Genomic DNA, 7,500 nt, shown 5'->3' on the forward strand with positions numbered 1-7,500 from the left:
TCCTCCTCCCCCCTCCTCCTCTTCCTCCTCCTCCTCTTCCTCCCCCCTCCTCTTCCTTCTTCTCCTCCCTCCTCCTCTTACTCCCCCTCCTCTTCGTCAGCTCAGTGCCTCTTCATCACCTCACTGCGCCACTGTCAGCCATGGCTTCCAAGCTGAGGTCCGAGACCCCCGTGGAGACAGAGGTCCGCGTGAGGGGGGTCAAAGTAGACCTTACTATCCTTCACACACTGAAACACACTAGTGTGAGACACACACACACACACACACACACACTGTCGGCGGGGACACTTTGACACATTAGGCACGTTTACATGCGCCCTTATAATCGGCTTATCTGGCGGAGTGGATTGTAAATGCATCATGTAAACGACCGAGCGGATCCACTTCACCCGGAGTGGACTGTGTTTCCGAGCCGATTGTACGAAGTGGTCTACACCGATCGACAACCGTGTCTCATATAAACGCCGCCTGACAGCGGAGCGGATTAAACGGGGGATTATTTGTTCCGCGCATGCGTTCCCTCGTACGTAGTGACGTGTGCCGTGCCAGTAAACGGGAAGCAGGACGGTCAAAAACCAGCAGAAGAACGACGGTGGTTAAAAAACACTTTTTTAATAAAAACCCCGACAGAAAAAACACTGGAGAGGCAAGATGGAAGCAAATCGCGCAACAGCGAGTTGTCTAAAGAGCTCCGTGGCAGAATCCAAGCATCGCCCGATCGGTGTTATGGATTAACTGGTTCCCGTGTTAACGAATGACGGCGGAGGTCTGTGTAAACACCTGCTGATAACAGCAGCTGTTAAAGTAAGACTCACTAAAGACTTTAAACGTACACACTCACTGTAACTGTCGATAACCGACGTTCGCCAGAACGACTACATGTTTCAGTCTATTGGTCACCAGTTAACACGGGCACCAGTTAATTCGAAACATCGGCATGCGGAGCAGAGCTCACACCGAGACGTGCCGCTCGGCGGCGGCGCTCCGGCCGGGGAGCAGCTGCTCCTTCAGCAGCGTATCGTGGAGATGTTGGGACATTATTAGAGCAGATATCAGCAGATAAAAACTCTCTGCTGGGCGCTGAGGACTGCTGCTGCAGAGAGGAAGACCTGGAAGTTCTCCAGAGACTCTGTCCTCATGTCACAGGACGCTGTATGATCCACTTCACCCAGGGTCCTTGGAAACGAGGATTCATCGTGGATCGCTTAATATGCCGTTCATGAATACAGTCGCGTTTAATACGATTGTTTGCAATCGGATTGAAAAAAACACCATGTAAACTGGGCCACTGGCACGGGTATCGAACCGTGAACCTGGGATTGGGAGAAAACCTGCTTTCTGGACTGTCGAACACAGCACATCTAGAAAACCTTTCAGAGTGTGTGTGTTTGTGTGTGTGTGTGTGTGTGTGTGTGTGTGTGTGTTGTTAGCAGGAGGAACCACAGAAACATTTCTGTGTCTCAACAGATGAACTGCAGGACATGAAGCCACAGTGTGACACAGAGTGGGTGGATTCCCTCCAGCTGCACAGCAGTGTGTGTGTGTGTGTGTGTGTGTGTGTGTGTGTGTGTGTGTGTGTGTGTGTGTGTGTGTGTGTGTGTGTGTGTGTGTGTGTGTGTGTGTGTGAGCGCTGACTCAGGGCTATTTCTGATTAGATTAGTGGAGGTTCCCACAGCGAGGAGCAGCCCTGTAGCATGAGCATGAACACACACACACACACACACACACACACACACACACACACTCTGTCTGTTTCTTTTACATCACGGCCCGACCCACACACTGACCAGCGATCATAAACCGTCACACTCTGTCAAACTGGGACTCAGGTCCAACTGTCCAATGAAACAGTGGACAACATGAGACGATCCCCGGACACAGGAATAGTCATCACTCAGTGAAGCTTGTCCACCGGGATACACGTACCTCAACTAGAAACTGGCCCTCAGCGCGCAGACCTCCGCCACAGGTCAAATCAGTCACCAACAACAATAAGAACACCATGTATAATAAAACAACATTGTGATCGGGGGTGTGATCGGAGCGGAGCGCTGCGGCGTGCGGAGCGGTGCAGCGTGTGGCACGCGGCCGTGGCTTGCGGCGTGCGGCGTGCGGAGTGCGGCGTGCGGAGCGGTGCAGCGTGTGGCGTGTGGCGCGCGGCCGTGGCGTGCGGCGTGCGGCGTGCGGAGTGCAGAGTGCGGCGTGCGGCGCCGCATGCCGCACAGGCCCCCTGTCGGCGGGCGTGCCCAACTATGTGAAAGACTCCCTATCTCTCAATGATAAAGAATCCTTTAAAGAATTCCTGGATCCAGACGGTGATCCGGATCATCACCAAAATGTAATGGATTCTAAGTTCGCCCAAGACTCCCCTTTCCACTAAGTTTCATTGCAATCCGTCCATTACTTTTTCCGTAATGTTGCTAACAACCCAAGCAACAAACCAACAAACCAACATAATTACATACTCTCCTTGGCGGAGGCACACCCGGCCGTGTGGTGGCCTCGCTGTGTTCGATCGCAGCAACATGGTATTGTCCGCTGTGTCTGTCCCAAGTGCTAGCTCCTTGGAGAGCCTAGTATTCAAGTGTACTCATCCCTTCTCTGCAATAGCAGCCTTCATTTACCGCCCCCCCAAACCACAACCAGCATTTATTTCTGACATTCATGAGTTTCTGATCTCACTTTGCACAACATATTCTAACATTCTTGTTACCGGTGATCTGAACATCCACATGGACTCTCACACTTGCCGACTAGCAGCTGATTTTAAACAGGTGTGGGACTGTCTCAATCTTCAACAGCTCGTAACAGGTCCCACTCACAGCAGGGGGCACGCATTGACCTTGAGGTTTATGATATTGGTGTTTCTGATCACGCAGCTGTTACTTTCAGAGTCCCCAAAACATCATTTCTCGCTAAACCCAGACGCCAGATCACCTTCAGAAACATTAAAAACATTGATTCCTCTTCCTTCCGTTCTCATCTGCAACAGCTTCCCCGCTCTTCTTTTCAACTGTCAGTAACCTAATGGACTTCTACAATTCATCTCACCTCTATGCCCTGCTATAAACACGGACAGTAACCTTCTCCCGCTCTGCTCCACGGTTCACAAATGAGCTGAGACTGATGGAGCGATCCGGCCGTCCTGGAGCTGCCGACAGAACATCTGGCCTGATGCGTCAGTTGGCTTACCGGGAACATCGCAGATCATATGCAGAAGCCCTCTCCTAGGCCAGGTCAGACCACTGCTCCGCCCTCATCAACAGTAGCCCAGGTAGCGCCAAACAACTCTTTACCACAATCAGCCATATTCTCAAACCGCAAATCACTCCTTATCATAAACGCACAGATGCAAACTGCAACCGGTTTCTTGACTTCTTCACCACAAAAATTGACGACATCCGCTCCTCTCTCTCACCTTCAAACAGCTCCTCCACTGACGTTCCTTCAACACCGATCACTCAACAGTTATCACACTTCACGCCCTCAACGCAGCAGGAGGTCCAGGAAATCATCTGCAAATCCAAACCCTCCACCTGCCCCCTCCACCCTCTCCCGTCCCCTCTGCTCAAAGTTCACAATCCATCAGCCATCTCATAACAAAAATCATAAACCACTCATTGGCAAAAGGAATCGTCCCACCCACACTCAAAACTGCCGTTATAAAACCTCTTCTCAAAAAAGCCACACCAGGCCCTGAGCCCCTGTCAAACTACAGACCAATCTCAAACCTTCCATTCATTTCCAAACTCCTAGAGAAAGTTGTTTCCTCCCAGCTACATCATCATCTCAAAAACAATAATCTCTATGAAAATGTTCAGTCAGGTTTCCGCCCCTCCCACAGTACAGAGACTGCACTCATCAGAGTTACAGACGACCTGATGATGGCCTCTGGTTCTGGTTCCACTTCCCTCCTCATCCTCCTCCACCTCTCTGCTGCGTTTGATACAGTCGATCACAACGTCCTCCTTCACCGTCTCCAGCCCTACCTCGGTCTCACTGGTCCCGCCTCCACTGGCTTCACTCCCCCCTCACCGCAGGACGGAGTACGTGGCTCTGGGGAGGCAGAATCCAGGCCTCACACCGTCACTTGTGGGGTCCCCCAGGGCTCCGTACTCGGTCCTTCCCTCTTTACATGCTTCGCCTTGGTCGTGTCGTCAGCGAGCATGGAATAAACTTCCATTGCTATGCTGACGACACACAACTCTACGTCAAAATTTCGTCCAACAGCTGTCCTGCCCCCTCTGTCTCCCCCTCAGCTCCTGCCTGGAGGAAATAGGGGCGTGGATGAGTCAAAACTTCCTGCAGCTTAAAAGGTATCGTGGGCGATGTTCTTAGCCTATGAATTCCGGGATGCGAATCTCAACTATTGGTCCTCCAACATGTCAGCCACGCTGGAGAAATGCTTGTGTAATGCCGTCAAGCGCGCTCGTTCCCGTTATCTGCGCATTCAGAGTGTTTATGCAGCCGGTGAGCTTCGGTTTCAGCCAGTACTTACCGATGGCGAGTCTGACATAATGAAACTGTAACTGTTTAGGAAAACAAGCTTTATGAGCGAGGCCGATCGCAGAAACTGTAAACAGAGCCGTGCACGCCCGGGGAAGATGAGCTCGCGCTCGCACGCTTCTGCCATTGATATTTGTTTCCTGGGAGGAGCAGCAGAGCAGGTAGGATGGTCTGGCGCATGCACGTTTTTCAAAAAGCAAGTAACAGACGTTTGGCTTCGACTTTTGAGAAAATCGTCCACTATACCTTTAATGGCTCAAAACCAGAACCTATTCGAACCGGTCCTCCTCATCAACTCCGCTCCTCTCCTCTCACTTCTGTTTCATCCCTTGGTCTCTCCATCCCCCTCTCTCCCTCTGTTGCAAACCTTGGGGTCCAGTTTGACCCTCACCTCCATTTGCAAAACTTCCTTCTTCCACCTCCGTAACATTTCCAGAACGTTCCTCCCTCCCCCTCCCTGCTGCAGAGCAGCTTGTCCTCGCCTTGTTTGCTCCAGGCTGGACGACTGTGACGCCTCCTCGTCGGGATCTCTGGCAGGAGCCTCCAGAAGCTCCAGTACGTTTAGACCAGCTGCCAGGGTCCTGATGAGGGGCGGAAACATGAGCACATCACTCCCACTGGCTTCCCATTCAGGCCCGTGTAGAGAACAAGATCCTCCTGCACCCCCATCACTGTCCGCACGGTGCGGCCCCCACCTCCCTACTGAACTGCTCCACCCACACACCTCCACCCGGACCCCGTCCGGTTCAGCCCAGGACACGGCTCAGGACCATGGGGGACCGGGCCTTTGAAGCGCAGCTCCCCGTCTGTGGACCGCTCTCCCAGACCTCCTCAGGGCCCTCAGACGGTGGAAGCTTTTAAACAGGACTGAAGACCTTCCTCTTTAGAAAGGCACACTGGCGCTAGTGTTACTTTTAAAGCATGCTGTATTGTAATGTTTTTAACCCTGTGCTTGTTTTCAACCCTGTGTCCATTGTGGCACTTTGTATAAATAAAGGTTAAATAAAATAAAATAAAATAAAAAACTTTGAGATCTGGTTTCAAATGTAAAGTAAAAAAAACGTATTATTACTATCATTATGACTATGAGACGATACCTGGACAATATGAGACGATACCATGGACCTGGACATTCTCACAGCAAATGGACAGTGGGACTCTGTGGTCCATCCGTCGTCCTGCAGCCCATCACAGGGAGAACATGCAAACTGCAAACCCGGATCCCAGACATGAGTTCTAACCACTGCGCCAGCGCGCCGCTCCACCCTCCTCCGTCATCTGGTTTCACTGCAGAAACAGCCGCCTCCGCCTCGCTCGCTAACAACAGCGTTTTCTAAATGTTGCCGTGTGAAGGTGAAGCTTGAGAGGCTGAAGCCTGAGCCGACAGTCGCCTCTCGCTTCACTTTAAACTTTCCGTCTATTGAGAACTGGACTCGTACCAGATCTGGAAGAGGAGGCCGGTTTTCAAGGATCCAGGAGAACCAACAACAACAGTCTCCTTGCTTGAACCAGAGGTTTTGGAGTATTTCAGGGACGTGTTGATGAAACCCTGAGGGGAGGACAGACGTCTTCAGGACGAGCAGATTCCTCACAGCTGACGGAACCTCTGCAGTGGAAACTCGGTTTGAAGAAGACGTTCTGGTAGCCGGGCTGTAAACTGAGCTGTTAGTGCTGATCTGACGCCACGGGCCGGGCGGGTGTTTATTTTGGTTCTGTGGCCTCTGAAGGCTCAGTGCTGATCGCAGGAGGACAAAGAGACCGTTGAGGAGTCCAAACAGAGGACAGAGCCGAGGCTTTGTCCCGTCTCGTCGGTGACGTCAAGAAAGCCTGAACCGTGAAAAGCCTGGAGGACTTCAGAGGCTTCGCCGGCAGAGGATCTGCTGCTGATTAAACGTCTGGTGGCTGTAACGGCGCCCCCTGTGGCTGCTTCATGTTAGCTGCTGATTACCTGCACGGCACCACCTCCTCTAATCGGCGAGAAACGAGCAGACAAACAGCTTGAGGGACGGGAAATGACCCAAACCTGCCGATGGACAGGCGTCACAACTCCGAACCAGAAACGAGCAAAAGCACAACGGAAACAGAAATGAGCTGAACTGGCGTCTGTCTGCGGCCGAGACGGCAAAACACGTCACCAACAAACCAAACGACTCAATATCGTAGGATGCATCTTTTATGAACGGACGCCTCCGTCTGGGACCAAACTGTTCAAGAACATGAAACATAACCTGAACTAACCCACACCCATTAGCATTAGCATTAGCTTGTCTGGAGCTGGGTTGAGCATTAGCAAGGTTTAATCATCCTTAAACACAACAGCATCTTGATAAATAAAAAAAATACAACAGCTGTTTGACTCTTGGAGATGAAAAAATTTAAAGAGACAAGAAGAAGAATTTAATCCAGAATCTAGATCTTCTCCACAAAGCTTCGTCCTCCGCCTTCTGTCTGTCCTCATCACGTCTGGAGAACCGGAGTCACGCTGAGCTCCGACCTGAGAAATCCTGCCTGGATGTTTCACTGGGAGAGGAGCTGAGTCAGCAGAGGGGTCAAAGGTCAGCCAGGCCAAAGCCACTCTCTCCTCACACTCCTGTATTTATCCACCGCTGATCTTCAGCCGCATGCTGGAATCAAACCGCCGAGATCAAGATCAAGATCAAGAGATGAAGAGATCACGATCCTCCATGTTTGTTCAGATGATTCAACCACAAAGCTTCTGCACACCTGCTGTTATGGACTCAATCATTTACCAAATGCAGTCTGACTTCAGGGTGTTGATGATGACTGATCCGTTAGCACACTAGCATCTGTCAGCACAATGGCATCCGTTAGCATGCTAGCATCTGTTAGTGACTCGTCTGCAGCCAGCAACACATTAATATTTATTACCACATAAAAACACAAAAGTACCAAGAATTACTGGTACCAATAGCGGTACTGATTCCCAGGCACCGGGTATTGGTCCCGAATCGGTTCAAATGTGAACGGTACCAT

At 51.2% G+C, this 7,500-nt stretch overlaps 1 protein-coding gene across 11 annotated transcripts in view; it reads right to left on the reverse strand.

Moving 5' to 3' along the window:
- Nucleotides 1-7,500, reverse strand: part of ppfibp2b (PPFIA binding protein 2b) — a 156,716-nt gene that overhangs the window by 27,688 nt on the left and 121,528 nt on the right. The gene's annotated exons all lie outside the window — the stretch shown is intronic.

Source organism: Salarias fasciatus, chromosome 7, assembly GCF_902148845.1.
Source record: "Salarias fasciatus chromosome 7, fSalaFa1.1, whole genome shotgun sequence".
NCBI lineage: Eukaryota > Metazoa > Chordata > Actinopteri > Blenniiformes > Blenniidae > Salarias > Salarias fasciatus.